This window comes from Lates calcarifer, linkage group LG7_2 (assembly GCF_001640805.2).
Source record: "Lates calcarifer isolate ASB-BC8 linkage group LG7_2, TLL_Latcal_v3, whole genome shotgun sequence".
Taxonomy (NCBI): Eukaryota; Metazoa; Chordata; class Actinopteri; family Centropomidae; genus Lates; species Lates calcarifer.
The window spans coordinates 13,718,042-13,737,661 of NC_066854.1; the positions used below are offsets into that span (position 1 = coordinate 13,718,042).

The window sequence follows — 19,620 nt, forward strand, 5'->3', positions numbered from 1 at the left end:
ATCCGTGGTCAGTCATCCATGTTGTATGGAGAATCAGTTTATCAGACAAGCAGGAAAAAATAAATGTAAAATCTATTTACTCTGCCGTCTTCCACCCTCTGACATATTCCTGCTGCAGATCATCCATCACAGCATGATCACTACTGAACACATTAACATGCTACGAGAAGGCAGGCACTGTGTTATTTAAATAAGGTTAGGAGCAGACACAGGAGAATAAACCTAAATCAATAAGCCTAAGTAAAACCAAGCAACTAGCAAACATGGATGTGACCTGTTGTGGGACATGGGGGCTGTGACCTGTTTCAGTTCACACTGATCGAGACGCCCAGGGGCTCACAGAGGAGTTTGAATGATTTCAGGTCAAGTTAAGTCAAGTCAGTCTTTATTGTTATTGAACAAAATAGCACTTTTTTTTACAGTCCAAGGTGCAGCAGTAAAGTAACAGCAAACACAATCAACATATCAGTCAACCACAAGCACTATCATTTAGATTATCAGAGCAGTAGACAGGCAGCATTCACAATAGCAGGTGGTGGTGGGGGGTGCGATTGCCTTTACCTTGACAGTAAATGGTTTGTGGTTTGCAATTGGCCTTATTAGCTGGATAGTGGCTCTACCCTCTATCACGCCTCAAACATGTGACACAGACACAAAAAACCCCTTTCTTGAACATTGCCAGCAGCACCTGCGCTTTTCTCACACACAAACTCCATTTTCTCCTCACGAAATGACATTTAGAGACGTGTAGGAATTGGACTTTGACGAACCAGGGTGTGACACATAGATGATAGGAGAGGGAGAGGTGATGAAATGGTGGATGAGAGAGAGTAGACAGAGAAATCTGAAAATACTGGGGGAAAGTTTCTGTCTGTATCATACAGTCATACATCCGATGAGGAAATGTTGTTTATCCTTCACAAAAATAAAACTAATTAAAAAAAAAAAAATGTCATAATGAAGCTGGCCTAAATCAAATAACAGGCTCTCTAGTTTGGTATTGTTTGAGAATGTATATATAATTAAATTTTGGCAAAAATATGACAATTTGACTGTGAACAAGGCTATCACAAAAGTAAGACATTTCACTAAAGTTTGTTCAATTCACAAAGATCACTAGCTGACCTTTTCAGTTTGAAAGGTACAAATAGAAAGCTTATTAACCTGCAGCTCACTGGAAGTTTCTGTTTTATATTCTCTTCACTTTTCACAGTCTACTGCAGCTGGATGGAAATGTGACATTTACAGCAGATTACAAGAAAATCATAACAGAATCTGTCTAATGTAACTGCTAAACCCTTCAATTCAATCAGACATTGAAGTAAATGACTGAGGCGCAAAAACACACAGCTGTGATTTCTTTTCCCCTGCCTTGGGAATACACTATCTGTACATATTCGTATCTCATGAATACATGTTACTAACTCAATATCTTCCCTTTCTTGTAGTTTTGTGCTCTTTCCTATTCTTCTGTCACTTTCTTCAGGTATTCTTGTCTCCGGAGCTGTAGAGTCTGATCTGTGATGACAAACCTCCTGCTGCTCCAACAGTCCTGCTCAAACGGCTTGCTTTTATTACTCATCATTAATACCACTTCACTACATGAATTCCCCTCCAACCTCTTTCTCAACCTAACAGGTCAAGGCAGATGGTACGCCCACCCTGACTCTGGTTGTGCTCAAGGTTTCTACCTCTTAAAAGGAAGTTTCTCCTCTCAACTGTCACATGGTGGGAACTGTTGGGTCTCTCTCTGCAAATACAACAATATAAAGAGTATGGCCTAGACCTGCTCTGTATGAAAAGTGAGATAACCTCTGTTGTGATTTGGTGATACATAAATATAACTGACTTGACTTGACACTGAAAAGATGGGCCTCACAAGAACAATTTCAGTGCAGCAAAAGTCAGTTTACCTGTGATCAGTGCAACAAAAGTGGTCACACCTGTGATTTCCAGCTAAAGCCAACTGCATGAGCAGTGGCAATCCTCAGAAATTGATGACAAGTCACTATGTATGCAACCTTGCATTGAAAAACAGACAGGTCTTAAAGACTATCAGTGGGAACTGGTGTTTCAGTGACTGATCAGACAGTGAGAAGGACACGACATGAAGACAATCTCTATGGATGGCATCCATGAGGAAAATCACTGGTCAGAAAACTGCACAAAACTGCAGATGAAACGTTGGTAAGAAGTCTGATGAATGTTGACGGCGCATTCTTTGGTCTGATGAATCCAAAATACCTTTGTTTGGATGAGATCGAACATGTTTGGTGTAGACCCGGCCAGGACTACCACAGTGGCTGCATAGTGCTGTGAAACATCGGGCTGGGGGCGAGCTAATATATTGCTGTATGAGAGCAAGAAGTTTAGGGGAGATTTAAGTAATTTCCTAAAAATATCTACTCACTGTAGGGGGACTATTTTATAGATTAAGCTGAGATGGGTTTGTCTCCTCTGTATGTTAGAGAAACTTGAAACTGAAGTACAGAAAATGATTTCCCAATGACATTCTCTGGCTTCAGACATCTTTCTAACATTTTCACAGAGACTGTGTGAAATCTTTATGACGGTTGTAATTTGCTGTGTGGCCACGGCAGTAGCTGCAGGGGTAGGGCCAATGCTGCATCAACTGCACACACTAATGCAACTCACTTAACCAATAGGGCCACCCCCCACCTCCTCCCAGAGACATTTGGGCTGCTCACAGCAAACTATTCAAACCACTCTAGTACCCTCTCCACTGGGGGCCAAGGAGAAGTGGCGGCCTTCCTGAAGGCAAAGCAATTAAGTGGATTATCTCCCTCCATACTGCAGAGGAGAGAGAGAGAGAGAGAGAGAGAGAGAGAAAGAGAGAGAGATTGCTTTGATAGTGCTTTGTAAATAAGGCTTCGGGGCGAATGACCATAGGAGTCACTTATGAAATAAACTACATGCATTTAGCTCAAGGTCATGTGAGGTGTGATCACCTGTCTTCAAGGAAACAGTATGAACATTTGAATATGTAGTATGATATGTATGAGTATGTTAGTCCTGCAGCCCTCCCCTTCTGTGTGCCATGAACCACACCAACTATTTTCAAGTTGGAATGGACAAAGTGGTAAAGTGTATGTGTCACATTTGCAGATACACCACCAAAACGCTACCTGGGTGTGGGCTTTCTGTGCCACTGTGTTGACTTTCTTCATAATGGAGTTGGAGCAGTTACTGAGGAGGAGATAGTGCATGACGTCTGTACTGAGGGAGGCAGAGGGAGGAGGAGTTTTCTATGTTTGAGAGACATCGACGAGGTCTGTGTCTCTACAACGTTTAGGTATATTTGAGAGGAGGTGCACATCAGGCTAAATTGGCCTTACGTCCAGTATTCCTTGTCTTTTAGTTCTGGTTTTGGTCTCCACCGCCTCATGAGGGAAATCTCTGTCTCTTTAGCTGCTAAATGTTCCACTATATTCACCACTCCACTGACAAGAAATCTGCCTTTACTCTAGAAAAACACAAGTTCAGCCCAAATGTTCCATGGTATGTAAGTGCTGTCTGATTTCATGGCAGCTGTAATGAGTGAATGCTCCTTTGTAGCAGTGAGATGTTTCCCTCTCATTCTCAAAACTCGCTGCTCTCTGCTTTACTTTCCCTCTTCTCCACTGTTCCCTTGGCACAAACTCTCATTTTCATTTAACACTATTATAGGTAGCCTGGGTTTCCTGGGCCTTTAAAATTGCTGCTGTCTACATGCTGGTGAGAGCTCTGCTTGTGGTGATCAACTGGGATCTGGAGACAAGGATGAGGAACTGGTAGAGCAGGGATGTTTTCCCATCCAAGTACATGGTATTTTTAACACTGTCTTGATAAATGGAAAATTTTAGCCTTGTCGTTTCAGAGTTGCTGCTCAACTGTGAGCTCTGCGGGCTGTAGGGTTGAACCTTGAGGCTCAAGTTTCACATCTAAATAAATTTTAAAAAGAAGTATTTAGCACAGGTAGAAACCAAAACAAGACATGGCTTTGGTTTTAGGAGGAATAAGCTTAAGCTTTGAATTTTTTCCTTGACCTTCGTAAGCTTGGTCCAATATACAACAATATATTGGTATGCTAAAATAGGGGGGATTTGATTCTGCTTTTGTGATTTGGTTAAGAGCCTGGCAGCTGCATTTTGGACACCTAGAAGTCATGCAATCATGTTTTGACCAAGACATGTAAACGCTGCATTTCCAATATCCAGATGAGAAGTCACAGAAGCACGAGTCACAATGTGAAAATTAAAAGAAAAATTAAAACTTAAAAGAAATAGAAGCTCTAATTCTAGATGTATTTCTCATGTAGAAAAGGCAGGACTGAGCCTTTTATCATAAATTTCTCCAAGGTTTTTAACATAGGTACCACATGTTGTTGCCATGTCATCAGGTCCCATGAAAGTTTAAGAGTCATGAAGAGCTGCCTGAAAACTTTTGGCCATTTTGGGACACATCATGCCGTTCTCTTCACGCACCTATGGCTACCAGTCTAGTTAACTAGTTAAAACACAAGCTGACACCATCTCTGTTCTGGAAACAAGGAAAATCAACAGCTATCAATGTCCTGCCTATAGGTACAAAGAGAGACTCCTGGTTTGACAGTCCTACAGCCAAAGCAGTGACTTCCTGACTATCTGATGCCCTGCAGAATGAGACTAACTCTGTTGTTGGAGTTAGTGAGGGTCACTCAGCAGAAACCATCAGTCACAGTCAGTTATGTGTAAAATGTTGTACTGGCATGCCCTCTGACCTGGTGGTCTCAGGTGATGGGTTGTGACTTTGCTTGAGCTCGGCCATATTCCTGAGATTCTTTTTTTTTCTTTTCATAAGCTCTGAAAAGGTCGGCATGAGAGATTCCAGGTTCCTCCTGGCACTCGCTGACCCTCCTCCACCCTATTCTCTCTGCATCAATGGCTACGCTGTGCACAACAGATGGCTATCGCTGCCCTCCTCTCCCCAGTCAAGGCTGGGCCAGGTCCATCTCCCAGAGAGAGGGGGAGAGAGAGGGGGGAAGGAAGCTCAGGGCTGATGTTGAATTTCACACCCCACGGCTTCAGGATTTGTGAGACCAGGAGCTGATGGACAGGCAGGTGGAGGTGGAGGATAGAAGGCTGGTGCTGATGCCTAACGAGCCTCAAAGTTACCGTCCACACTCTGTGCTCTGATGAACTCTGACAGCCAGAATGTTAATGAACACAGCATTTAGTGCTTTTCTACTAATAAACACTATCGCTTCTAGGTTCCTTGAAGGCAGAAACACATAGATGCAGGGTGGAGTGGTCTGTCATTGCTGATTTATAGCCAAAAGACGTTGGTGCACTTTGAACCCAGTTTGATCCGAAAGTTTAAAGGGTTAAAGCAGAATTTAAACCATGTGACTTCATGTGAAACTGAAGCTGTCTACTGCATCCTGTTTTATATCACCACTCTCTTGTGACTTGGCAGCTGCTCGAAGCAGATTTCACAGCTGAGTAAAATCCTCTGATACCAGAGAGGAGTTATTTCTCTTCTCACAGGTACAAAATATCTGGCATACTGCTGTCAAATCTGCTGTTTTAGTTGACAGGGACTAAATAGAGTTGAGAGACAACAGAGAGTAATCAGAGTGAAAACAGTTGCATATGAACAGGGCATGAATGTGTGTTAGCAGACTCTCATCACTGTGTGAAATGACAGTGGGTGCTGTGTCGGCTCACCTTCTGCAGCTTAATAATTACAGGGATAATGATAGAGAGTAACTTTTTTACCTCCACTTTTAACTCCTCTATATTTATTTCAATGTGACTTATTGTTATATTAATCCAACAGTATTAATATAATGAGTTAAAATAAGCATCACCTGGACCAGTTACACACAGAAATATTACTTTAAATGTCAATGATGTACAGTATTAGGCGCTTCAGATGTTTTTACTCTTATCTTTCATCAGTACTATCAGGTGGTGTCTGATCAGTCCCAGATTAATTCTGCAGCAGGACAATGAGTCCAAACACATGGTCAGCATCATAAAGAGCTGTCAGAGACAAGAACAACAAGGAGTCCTGCAGTAGATGGTCTGACCCCCTGATCTCAACATTACAGAGTCAGTCTGGGATCACATGAAGAGACAGAGGACACTGAGACAGCCTGAATCCACAGAGGAAGTGCTACCTAAGAGAAGTAAAAAAAATTATCATGTGATTATTTTTGACACTATCCTCACTTTACCTTTAGTGCCTAAAACTTTTGAACAGTGCTGTATGTTTTACTGTAAGAACTTCTATACTTTCACTTAAATCTTACCCCCAGTCTACACCAGCTGTGAGTCGGCTGTGCTTTTCAGGCGTCTGTCTAAATTAACTTTGTGATTAACTTTGTCGATCACACACTTTCAATCACTTGATCTCTTTCAAAATGTAAGATGAGTATGTAACTACAGAGGTAGTTTTCTCCTTTTTTGTATTTCGCTGTTAATTTTTTGATTTGATTACTTTGTGTTGATGCACAGCAGGTGTCAGCACCTGACAGCAGAATTTAACTCAGGCAAATGTGATTCATCTCTTAATGGCAGATATGATGATCCTCTGTCACCTGTCATCTGATTAAAGCTGATAGAACACCAGTATTTTAAATACAAATCTTGCCTTGAATCTGGCTCAGATTAAAGTCAATATTAGTCAAACTAATAGGAGTCTGTCTGTCTGTGGTGCTGCCTCCTCTCTACCTGCCTGATGGGGAATTTTGATGGACAGTGGAGGTGGAAGAGGTGTGTGTACGTGTGTGTCAGAGCCTCCAGTGGAGCGCACAACCTTGAGCCTTAGGGTTTCAGAGCAGAATCTGGGTTATCAGTAGAGTTTCAGGCCAGGCCCTGGCTGTAGGGAGGAAGGAGGGGGAGTTGGGGCAGGGAGAAGGGTAAGTGGAGGTGGGTTTCTGTATCAACTCCTCCACATCACAAAGCGCCGGCTGTTTGCCAGACAGAGATCTACAGCTGCGGTTTTGGGCCGACAGACACATCCCTTAGCGGCAGCGTGCTGTGCACGCATCACAGAGCACATCGGCTTATACCTCGTCTGAAATTCACTTTTGCTCCCAGTAGATTAAACTCACACTTCACTTCATCTCACAACACCCCGCTTAGCAGGGACATGGAAATGATGGGCTTCTTATTTTCCCTGCATGCAAAGTATGCACAATAGCTCCAGTTTTTTACACATTAATACTGTTTACCACACTCTCCATGAATAACAGTTAGGCTAAATTGAATATTCCCAAGTGGAATAAAAAGATGGAAAATAACAGTGCACCCACTGCTCTGGTATTTGGTGGCTACAGGTGAAATTTGAATTCATATGAGGATTAAGTGCACTAGAGTTCTGCAGCCAGTGACTATATTAGCAGGTGTTTACAATCATGCACAGAGCCAATGAAGCGGGATGGAAGAGAAAATGAGTTAAGAAGAGCTGCAGTGCTGATCTGTGCTTCAGTATCTTAAGAGCCAAACACGTGTTCAACCAAGAACACTACAACAAAAACTAAAAAATGTGTATCAGACATTCACTGAGGGACGAAGTAAATAAGTAAAAATAAAAAAAGTTAAATCTAATTGTATTTATTCCTAATTTTGTCAAATGTCACTGTGAATTGATCACAATGCTGTGAGAAGTGTGCAGGGTTTAGCAGGGTTGCGGTGAGGCAGTGACAGACCTCTGAGGACAACAGAAACCTTATCATGCAGGTGTTCGTTCATTGAGAAAGAACAAACTGTGATTCTGTCTCTTATGATTTCTGTGCAAACATAAATCTCTTTTTTTATTTAAAAAAGAATGAATTCCCATAATACAGATATGAAACTGACTTATGAAGTCAATTACAAAAACGATACAGAAGACTGGAAAAGTCATCCATCACTCACTTTGCATCATACTCGGAGATGGTGAACCTGCTTTACCTCCCTGGTAGGGGAGGTGCTGGTTGGAAGGCTAATGCTAACTGAGGTAACCACTAAACAAGCATAAAAAGGGGCGCCCCAATGGCCGAATGATTACAGTGCGTACCACGTGGGCCTAAGTGCCCTGACCAGCTGGACCCTGGCTCGGCTCTCTCCACAGTCCTGTCTAATAAACAAAAACAAAAAAAAAAAACAAGCATAAAAAGAGTTCACCTCATATGCCAGAAAGGCATCAGCATTTTCTGTGGTGAGGTCTGTCCCTTCATAATCCATCACTGACCACAGGCTTTGCCACAGATGCTTCTTGTCTGTTTGCTGGAAAAGGATTTCCATCTGTCGGACCTTGTGGGTCGCCTCCTCCTCCTCAGTCTCTATTTGTGCTTCATTAATGAGTAATATGGTGACAAGATCTGATTTGCTGAATGCCAGTGAGGAGACATCTTTGTATGAGTCCTTCACACACTTCACATCCCCTGCTCTGTCCTTGTGTTGTACAGAGAACCCATCCAGCTGTACGTTTTGGCCTGGTACTGTTGGTGTAAGCAACGTTTCTATGAGGCTGAGGTCCTGCTGGAACCTAATCCTGGCCCTGAGGTCATGCAGTTCACTCTCAGGGGATTGGACATTATCCAGAAAAATACTGGGCAGCAGTGTTTTGTGTGTCTAAGCCTTCAGCCTGTTCTTTACACTGACCCACTTCCTCCAGCGCTTCCTCTTCCAGCTTCAGGGGAGCAGGCCTTTGTTCTGCTGGCCCCGGAGGATGTCTAAAGGACATTCTAGGCCAGAGTGGAAGTACTTAATGAAAATGGTGAGCAGACAGTATTCTGATGCTTAATAATCTTTGTCGTCATGGTAACAATAATAAACAGATGGTTAACATTGTGGAATAGTCTGATTTTTTGGTTAAGTTTACAAAAAGATGGTGGTTTGGGTTAAAATTGATTGTGGAGTGGTCATGGATTAAAGAAATAACAATGACTACTGGGTTTTTCTCTCCCTCCACTTTTCCAAAATGGCCCCCAGAATGTAGTAGAATGGCAGGCAGAGCCTTTATTCATCAGACTCCTCTCCTGTATAACCAGTTTGGGTTTAGGAGGCAGACAAACTCTCTATGTTTAAGGTTAGGCTTAAAACTCTGATAAAACTCCATCCCTTAGTAATGCTGCTATATGCAGAGGCTGCTGGGGGAACCACCATGATGCACTGTTCACTCTCTCTCTCTCTGGACATACATTTCTATCACACTGCTGCAACTTTGTAACTTTGTATCCTCTCTCTCCTGTAGTTTGTGCCTCTCCCCCTTGTCCTCTCTTTCCCAGTCCTCATTCTGCAGGTGTCTCTGACTCCAGATCTGCCACAGCTATTCAACCCTCATCATCATCAACATCATCCTCATTCACTTATTTATTGTTACTATTATCATTAATTGGTGCTGCTATCATTGCTGTTATTGTCTAATAGCACCATTACACCAGTGGATATTTCTATCATTATCACCATCATCTGACAGTGCTTGAATACAGTTATGTATACAGCTGTTTCTGGTCTCCCTATCTCCTCCCTCCCCCATGTCTCTCATCTCAACCCAACCTGAGGTTTCTTCCTGTAAAAGAGAGTTTCTCCATAAGAGAGTAAAAGAGAGACCTGTAAAAGAAAAACCCACAAGTAGCACCTGGTGGAACTGTTGGGATTTTCTCTGTAACACTGTAAGATCTTGACCTCACTCTATAAAGTGATACACATACACACAAACACATGAATTCAGCGACGTTTAAACACAGTGAGGGTAATGACAGGTCACTCAGAAGGGTAACAGACTGTGGGTAAAACTCTGTGCGGCAGCAAACAACTTTCTGTCATCTCTCACCTTTTTCTTTAATCACATTTAAATATTGATGCAGTTGATGACAAGCAGAGCGGATGTCATTAACCTGTATTTATCTTGATTTTGTCAAATGACCATGAAATAATGACATGGTCAGCTGGCTGTGTGTCTCACTCCTCACCAGATAACTGTTAACTGAGAAAAGGGCATTTAACTGTTTGTATTTGATGGAGCTCTCTACTAAAACCACCCAGAAGCGGTAAAATATGGATGTTAGAGGAGGTGACCATATTTGACATAAGTAATCTACATATAGTAATAGGAATGTCACCAGCTGAATGGGGAAAGACAGGCTCAGGACCAAGTGTGTGGTGTGTTTTTAATCAATCACTATTGACTCTAAAATCCTGAAGCATTTGACAAATTGCACTATGCCAGCTGTCAAAGATGGTCCACTATACTCCATTACACTGGAACTGTTTTACAGCGATGTGAGAGTCAACCAAGTAGCAGCGCTCAGGGATGGAGTTGAGCTGCATTTGGTGTCTTTATCCCAACAACATTTTAGCTATGCTGTCCAGCGTCTATTCAAATCCTGCCCAAAGCTTCTTCACAACAAATCCACACTGATCCCAGCACAAGTCAAGTCAGGTCATTTTATTCATATAGCACCAAATCACACTAGAAGTTATCTCTTATTTAAAGATGAGGATGTACCAGAATTGTCAAAATATATTCCACCCTGGGTATGTGCATATAAAAAATTGGCCTGGAAACAGCACATCTAAAACAACTTCAACATGTGGACTAGAGGGGCTTAGGGTCAAACCACAGACCTGCTCTACCTCCTGAGCCACAGCCACACCAAAAATATTGTCTCAAAAATATCAGTGCAATACAGTTGAGTCATTTCACATAGTGTTATAGTAATGTTCTGGTATAAAGAAATCACTGAAAAAATATTACAGCAGATTTCTTTTTGCAATTTGCTTTGACATTTTATAGTCCAGAAGCATGAATAACAGCTAAAGACCTTAAGTACACTTTCATCAAATCATATTATTCACCACAAGAATCCAACATAATTTACTCCTAAGGTCTCTTTCCATGCTATTCAAATTAAAAATAATAAGATAATCACTGAAAAACAGAGAGAAAACACAATGACTGCTGAGATAAGATAAATGTAAATGTCAGATACTTCAGAGTTTTGCCATGTTCTAACCTACACATGTAAGTACAGCACAGGTCAGGTGTGACCAAACAGACCAAGCACTTTCAAACTCTGATCCTCCCCATGAGGAGAATGAACCATCCTGTCCATGAAGCAGAACACACAGCAGCACTGTTTCCCCTCTCGTCCTCTCATACACACGCTGACAGGCAGCAGAGCGGAGCAGCAAGCAGCTATAGATATCATACCTTTGCGCTCGGAGCGTTTCTTTCTCCTCCTTCTGAACCTGCGGTGGATCAGGCAGAAGTAGCCTGCTGTGGTCTGGGAGCTGTCCAGCAGCAGAGCCATGGCTCATCCACTCAGCGACTCTTGTGTCTGCCTCTCTCTCAGCCTGATGCCAAGTATAAATGCACAGTGCACCTATACAACTTTGACCAGAGGAGGGGGACGAGGGGGAGGGGCAGCCAGTCCACTAAGTGGCAGGCACAGAACTGTTGGCACATTGACTCGCTGTAGTAAATGGCTGTCAGATAAATGGGCTGGGATGTCTCCTGGTCTCCTCCTCTCTCCTCTGTCAGCCTCTCTCCTCTCTCTTTCCACCCCCCGACCACCCCCCTCCCTACTCTCAAATCCACGCTCTGGGCTGTGATGAACTTGGCAAGCGAGTGTTATCGTAAAAAAAAAAATGACCAAAAAGGGCCTTTTGAATATGCAAGTGACAATTCATGCGACAAGTGTTTAGAGTAGCTGTTGAAGTGTGTAACACTGAGGGAAACAACCAGAACATTAAAGGGAACATGACTCAGTCACAGTGGATCAAACAGTAGAAACTGACTGTTCAACTCTCGTCTGTTCCTGTTCTTCACATCTGTAACATCTGTAACAGTGCTCCATTACATCTGTCACAGATGATTGGTGACAAATTTAGTGATCCTGGAATATCATGGTATTCCTTTATGTAATACTGAGCACCTGCAATAGCTTTAGGAACATAATAAGTCATTTGATAAAAATAAAAAAAATCCAGGTCATCCAGTGACAGAGCTGAACCGGACTCAACTTGTGCTGAGGGTTTAGAGGTTGGGGTACACCCTGGAAAGATATACATATAGACACAAATTCACAGCTACGGGCAATTTAGAGTCACCAATTAACCTGCATGTCTTTGGACTTATGGGAGGAAGCCGGAGAACCCAGAGAGATCCCACACGGGAACAGGGAGAACGAGTAAACTCTGCGTGAAGCATGATCAGACATGGATCAGATCATCATTTGAAATGTGAGAGGTCACTTGTAGATGAACCCACTGAGAATTATCACCAACTCTGCAGTTCTACTCAATTCTACACAGCCTTTTAGCCTCTTTTAGCTCTTCTTTGGCTTCTGGCAGCTGGTGAACATAGTGGAGCATTTAGCAGCTAAAGAGACAGAGATTTCTGTCAGGAGTCTGACATGTTTGCAGTTACGGCTTTAAAAAGTAATAATGTTTGCAGCTTTTTTTGTGGCCAAAAATCAATAAAGGCAGTTTTAACATGGTGTCATGATCTAATGCTTCATAAAGCCTTGGGACTACACCATTACAGTAAAGCTCATTTGGAGTTTTTCAAGTGTAGAATAGTGTGATACTGCATGAGGTAAATGTAGGGTGTATGGTTTATGGTTTGTATTACATGCACCTCTAGTGAACGGTCTGGTCTACACCAAATTCAACCTTGTTTAGCTGGTAGACTTCCAGTGGAGATGTACAGTGATATCAGACCATCGTAAAGATGATATACACTATCATACACAATATACATGATATAGAATAATGATATAGAAGCAAGACTAACAAAGACACCACTGAGTTGCATCATAGGAAATGTGGATTCAGCATTTTGAGTTGAGCCATGAAGACTGAAGTCAGAATATCAGCCTCTGCTGCCTATTTTGACCATTCAAATGTTCTCTTTTATGTGTCCAACTCCAACTCTGAGTGCTGAATTTACTCATTTCCTTTCTGTTGTGTTTTAGTCTGTAGGCAAACTGGCTTGATGAAATGATTAATCACATTTATTAATACTACACAGATGAGCTGTAACATATTTTGGGCATACATGTAGAGGGCAAACTGTGAAATGATGCTTTGACAGTGTGAAAGTCAGCACTGCCCTCTTGTGTGCTTTATTAAAAACACAGCTGAGTAGACACTTGCAACATGTCTCTCATTACCTAGGTATTAGATTGATGATTAAAATATATATTAGATAATCGCAAGAGAAATTTTAATATTTGGAGCGGAAGCACAGGTGGAACTATGTGTTTATAATGGCTGCATTCACTTGAGATGTTCCAGCTTCAAGGATCTGGTATTATTCATGCTGTCTCACTGGCATGGTTTACAGGTCATCTATATGGAGACTGTATCTGACATTTACTTGGTCTGACAGGATTAGCCTAATCCTGAACAGAAAGGTGGAATATACAGAGGCTGGAGCCCTGAATAATTTACTTTTTGAAAGGTCAGTGTGTGCTGGTGTTGCAAGGTATTTTGTGATACTGTTGGGCCTGGGACAAGACCAAATTTCTCCTTCTGGTCTACAGACAAAGGAGAGCCACTGAACTCAGTCTCCCAGCATACTTCACCTTTTCACACCTAGGTGTTAAATCTCCAACTCTAGCTGCAATTGGTCACTGCATGGCCGAGATCTTTGATGTCATCAGGCCATACGAAAAGGAGAAGCACCTCTCTCTCACGCTCATCTCAGATTTCTCTTCTCAGAAATCCTTGAGATTCTCTCTTCCACTCTCTCTTCTCAGAGAGAGAACTTTCTCTCTTACTCAGCTGAGAGAGAGGAGTCGTGTGTCTCTGCTGCTTTCTGACCTCCATGACGCCTGCCTGAAGCACAAGCCTGCACTGGACTGAATTTTGGTAGCTACACAAGATCCTACCAAAGGATTTAAGATCAAGCACCAGCAGGTATGACACGAGATCTGCTAACTCTGCAAGGGGAGCAAAGGAACTGATCTCCTCAACACTGAAACCACACAGTCACAAAAACTGCTGTTTACTGGACAACAACAACAACAACAGGACTTTGTGAGCAGCACACCAAAGGCATCTTCTTTTTCCCCATGCACTTGGTAATGTAACTGGGCCTAGTTTACATTACTTTGCATAGCACTGCTTGGCTAAGCATACGTTGCTGGTGTACATATTGATTTAATCCAATGTATTACTTGTGTCTGTTTATAGTCAAGTTACTGGTTGTTAGCATGTTCACACATGTATGTACATCTCACTGTCTTGCATGCAACTTGCAACTTGTTTTCAGCCATGCGTCTTAAGACAAATTGATAACTGATTTAATGAATCACCGGGGTGGATTTAATGTAAATCAAGTTCTATACTAATGAGTTAATGTTGATATTTTAATATTAATATTTTTACTCATTTTTGACAGCCAGTAACAACTACGTATGTACAACAAATACCCATGACAATATGATAAAGTTTTGACTCACACATCCCCTGTGAAATATGACTGACTTCCTAGCTTTACATTGTGGCCTTTGCTGTGTAATGCAGTGCCTTTGCAGTGCTTACTGTAGTTCCATCCACCATTAACCTGAGCAGAGGTGTAATAAGCCAGGGGTAAAAACACCTGTGCAGGTGTGGATTACAGAAAACATATATGCTGTTTCATTAATATGGGCTGAGTAAGAACAAATAAGTGCATAGTCAGTGATGAAAATATCAGTTCATTGCTACAGAGTAACTGTCCTGTCACTTCCAAATGGTCAAATTCCAGTTCAATTGTAATGCAAGAATTGGTATCAGCCAATGAGAAGCATCAACATGAGAAGCAGTCATAAGCCTGAGGACTGAAGCTTCATGACAAAAGTCTGTGTTAGAGACTTGAATAGCATTAAGTTTGAAAGACCAGGCAGAGAGAATCTCTGATGCATTATGGGAAATGTAAGATGCACACAGAGGACTGAAAGTCATGATGTGTTGGCCTCTGCTGCTGTAGTTTCATTCGTTTTAGCTGCAATATTAATTTGATTGTATATCTAATATTACATTTAAACAAAAAGTAAAAAGGAACGTGTAAAAAGAGTCAACAAACCTGGTTTATGTCTGTCTCCAGATCAGTGAGGACTTCACCAATACCGTGCTCTGAAATAAGAAAACAAGCAACTGTAACTCTAGTGCACAGACTTAACAATAACAATAACAATAACAATAAGAAGAAAATTAAACACAGAAAAGCAGTAAATCGTCACATTTGAGAGGCTGAATTAAGGCATTTCTTTCACTGGTTTTGGTTAGAGAAATTATTGAAATAATCCAAAAGAGCCACAGGTTCACTGATGAGCATAAAATTATGATTCTCAGTTCTAAAATATGTGAATTAGAATTTTAAATGAACTTATACATATGGCCTGGAGATAGGAGGGGGAGTCAGTAAAAACTGAAATTACAGTGATCAGCCTGTAGGTGGAGCAGCTGTGCTTCACACTCAGAAGAGTGTGAGTCAGAATCAGACTTTATTGCCAAGTAAGTTTGCACATACAAGGAATTTGTCTTGGTATATCAGTGCTAAAGTGATAGTAAACAAAGACAGATATAGAGATTGAACTACATGTGATATTCCCTCTCCTCCCACTCTTCTGTGCATCTTAACATTCATCACAGCTGAAGGAGGAAGTAGGTTCCAGCACTTCACTCCATCCATTCCTTGTCTACACTGCTTATCCTTAAGGGTTGCAGGTGTCTGCAGCTAATCCCAGTTGACACTGAGTGAGAGGCAGGTTACACCCTGGACAGATCACCAGTCTATCACAGGGCTGACATATAGAGACAAACGACCATTCACACTCACATTCACACCTACAGGCAATTTAGAGTCACCAGTTAACCTGCATGCCTTTGGACTGTGGGAGGAAGTTGGAGAACTGAAGAGAACCCAGGCAGGCACAGGGAGGACATGCAATTGGTCTTTTTTTTTTTTAATTTCTCTTTTTTTCTGATTTAGCGACATTTGCAGTTTTCTTTCTCCAATTCATCATTAGCTAGATTTGTTTAGTTTCCCAGGTCACCAATTCAGATCGTTCATGTGAAAATCTGGTCCCAAACCTATGCTAATACGTATCCTTGGACACTTTAAGCAGGTGTACCGAAATACAGAATTATTTAAGTGGTTATACGTCATATACCTGTGTATCACATAGACTACACTCCTGGGTGTGGCACACCACACTTTCTCCAGATGGCTTCATCAGCTCACTCGCTCCTCATCACCTCATCAGCCCTGCAGTATTTAAACCCTGGTCCACCTTTCTGTTGTCCAGTGTGGTGTTAACTCTTTTCATCTGCCTGTCTGCCTCTACAGCTACAGTCCACCAGTCACTCCAGCCTGATCAGTTGCCTGTTGTCTACAGCCTCAGCCTTATCTACAACCTCTGTTGTAATCTGTTTCACTTTTATCATTGGTTGTAACACAGAGTGACTTCAGACACAACCTGATTATTTACACTAAACCTAAACCACCATCTTTCCCTGAACTAAAAAGCTGCAGTTGTCTGAACCACTGATGGAACTCTGGATTTGAAACTGTAGGTGGACAGAGTAAAACTGAGGTGGGTTATATATTTAGGCCTTAGCCTAAAGACTGTGAAATGGCTCTGTTTGAGCTTTAAATGACAGTGTCATAGACAGCAAAGCCAAACACAGCCTGTGTACAGGGGCACTGAAATGAACGGCTGAAAATAACTAGAAACTTTTCATTAAAAAAAAAAAAAAAAAAAAAAAAAAAAAAAAAAAAAGAAAGAAAGGAAAAAAAAGCACTATTTGTATAATGGGCTTGTACGATAAGTTATAGTTCAGTTCAGTTTTCCACATACTGCCTTGAAGCATGCTATTAAATATTCAGATTCAAATCAAAAGAAATCGATTAATACATTCCATACACTGCACCAGTGAAACCTGGTGCAGTGTATGGAATGTATTAATTGATTGCAAATTGCAAATTATGTGACTGCATAAAAACTTTAACAGTAAATTTCAGACATTTTAATGTAATTTCAAGTGTAGTACTATTATTATTGTTATTATTATTTATAACTACCTTTATCAAATGAGTTGGACAAACAGCAGCATCTGAACTTAAGTAGAAGTCATAGTTATTATGTTAAATGGGAATAATTAATTACTCACCACCACTGATGGAAGTCAGCAGGAAAACACTGTTTTGTTTTTTTTTTCTGTCTTGATTTATTCATGTTATGATGAAATAAATCAACAAAATCTTTGTTGTTTATTTTTATTGAGTTTATTCATTCATTTATGCTTTTCTTTTTTCCTCTATTGTATTTAGGAGATGCTTGTTACATACACATCAAAAACTGAATAAGAGAAAAATGAGGCCATTTTAGCTTTATTTCCACCTTGATGATAACAGACACATCATAAGTATACCTCAATCCATCTCTGACACCTGCACTACAGAAACAAAGAATGTGTGCTGCTTTGTTTGGACTAAAAGATAGACTTTCTGCACTGTTAGAAACAACAGAGAGAGAGAACTACTGTCCTCTTTTCACACTCAACACTAACACAGAGCAGTACTGAGCTCCACCAGAGGAGTTCAACAGCACTTTAATCAGAAAACTATCCCAGCCAGGCTGCTGATTAAGTCCAGCCTCAGATTTTAATCAAAGAAACTGTCCAGAGTGAGCAGATATGTGTTTGGACAAGGACATGAAAAACAGCAGCAAGAGCCAAGGGACTGAAAGACAAGCTTCACTGAGTCATTTTACTGTCACACTATTACCTTCACATTACTTGCTCTTCTATTTCATTAACCAGTCAGTTATTTTCCTGACTTCCTTTTGAATTTCGTAAACTCAGCTGTACATCAAACACCAACATTTTCATTGTAACTACACAGAGAGCATTAGAAGAATCTGAAGTGCTCACTGGACCACAGCCACACTACAAGAAGACAAAAACACATCTGCAGTCAAGTATTTGAGGCTTACCTGTCATCAGTGTCGATCATGATGCACTTTACCTCTGTAACACAGCGACACATAGCAGTAAAACATTCACTGGGGGTTCTGACCTTATCTACACAAACCTCTCCTGTTAAAGACGCATTTTTCTGCATTTCAGCACCAGGAGCTGTCTACAGTACCACTTCTTCAGCAACTATCACTTAGATTCTCTCCATATAGAGGATATTTTTTAAAGAAAATGGTTTGTTAATGTGATTGAAATAGGGTTTACATTAACTTTGTATTGTATTGTATTATCCACAGCAGGCTAATGAAACAGAACAACAGATTTCTCTCATCAAATAATTTAGGTGGGGAACTTCTTAACACAGAGAGAATGCTGTAACACGGTATAACAGTAGTACAAGTAGAGAAGACTTAGTAACGTCAGTTACACAGCATGTTCACCAACATTAGCAAACATAAGCTACTGGTCATACCCAACTAAAGTAAAGCTGCAGCAGCATGTATGAGAGTGTGCTGGACTAAGCAGGGGTGTATTTCATTGTTTATGAATTCAACCTTTCATCTGTAAAATAATTAATGTTCTATTCCTTCTTTCAGTTTAACAGAGTTTGGACAGACTTTGGACTGAACAAAATGATTTGAATCAACAAAGTGATTCATAATTTCCACCTTGAGCCCAAAGTGTTTAGAAATCCAACATTTAGCTCAATTGGAAGATTCTTAAAGGAGAAGAAACAAGACTTTTGTCTGACAGAAGTAATTTTTTAGTGAAGCAGACCAGCTGATGGCTTTTGATGATGGCCTTTTGTTTGAAAGGGTGAAATACCCACAATGCCCCAGACATAATGGAATGTTCAGCTGTCTGTCTCTTTGAAGTTCTTGTTAGAGGACAGACGTCTGAGACTGCAGGTTGACCATCAAAGGACATAATTTTTCTAAGCTTTGAAAGAAGAACTAGAAGAACTTGCCTGCTCCAAGAGGCAAGTGAAAAAATATTTCTACCTCACTTTATAAAGCCTCTGCTGAAGAGAGCTTTTCACTAAATTGAAATACATTTGTAGCCAAAAGACAGACATGACAGTAGTGTTATGTAACATGCTAACGCACAAATACGTATGCTGTGCTTAGAGTGCATGCATACATTTAAAATACATCATGAATGCTCTTAGTTCTATCTAGACTGGGGTACTAGTGAAGGAGTTCAGCCTCTTAAAAAAAAAAAATCCTGTCAAATTTTTTTCACCTTTCTTCTCATGGAACCTGTTTTCACAGAAGAAAAAAATTCTCACTTGCCTTTCAGGGCTTCCATAGAGTAATGGCTTTTCTACATCAGCATGCATCGCATTTGTGTTCACAGATTTTGGCATAATAATGCTGTCATAGAGATGATGAAGGAGTTACCATGCAGGGCTCTGGCCAAACCAGCAGGAGCAATTGGAACAGGGGAAGCCAAAAATGATCCCAGCAACCCTGGTAATGAAAGCCACCATACCCCCTGTGCCCTGGCCAGCAAAATTTCCTCCAAAACACAAATGATCCATTCCAAAAATGATTCATGGATGTTGTTTGATCTGCCACCTCAGTGGTTACGAACCTTTGGCCACTTGGTGAAGATTTGTTTAAGGGAAGATAGTGGTCAGGAGTCCAAGAAAAGAGCCAGAGTGCAGTGGAGCTATGGT

General features: G+C 41.1%; 2 protein-coding genes across 3 annotated transcripts in view; one reads left to right on the forward strand and one right to left on the reverse strand.

The window, feature by feature from the left end:
• The window catches only part of prkx (protein kinase X-linked), a 268,673-nt gene that overhangs the window by 210,417 nt on the left and 38,636 nt on the right, over positions 1-19,620 (forward strand). The window lies entirely within an intron of this gene.
• LOC108902588 (double-stranded RNA-specific editase 1-like) overlaps positions 1-19,620 on the reverse strand; it is a 59,227-nt gene that overhangs the window by 17,960 nt on the left and 21,647 nt on the right. The window contains 1 exon segment of the mRNA XM_018704514.2: positions 15,046-15,095. The gene's annotated coding sequence lies outside the window, so the exon portion shown is untranslated.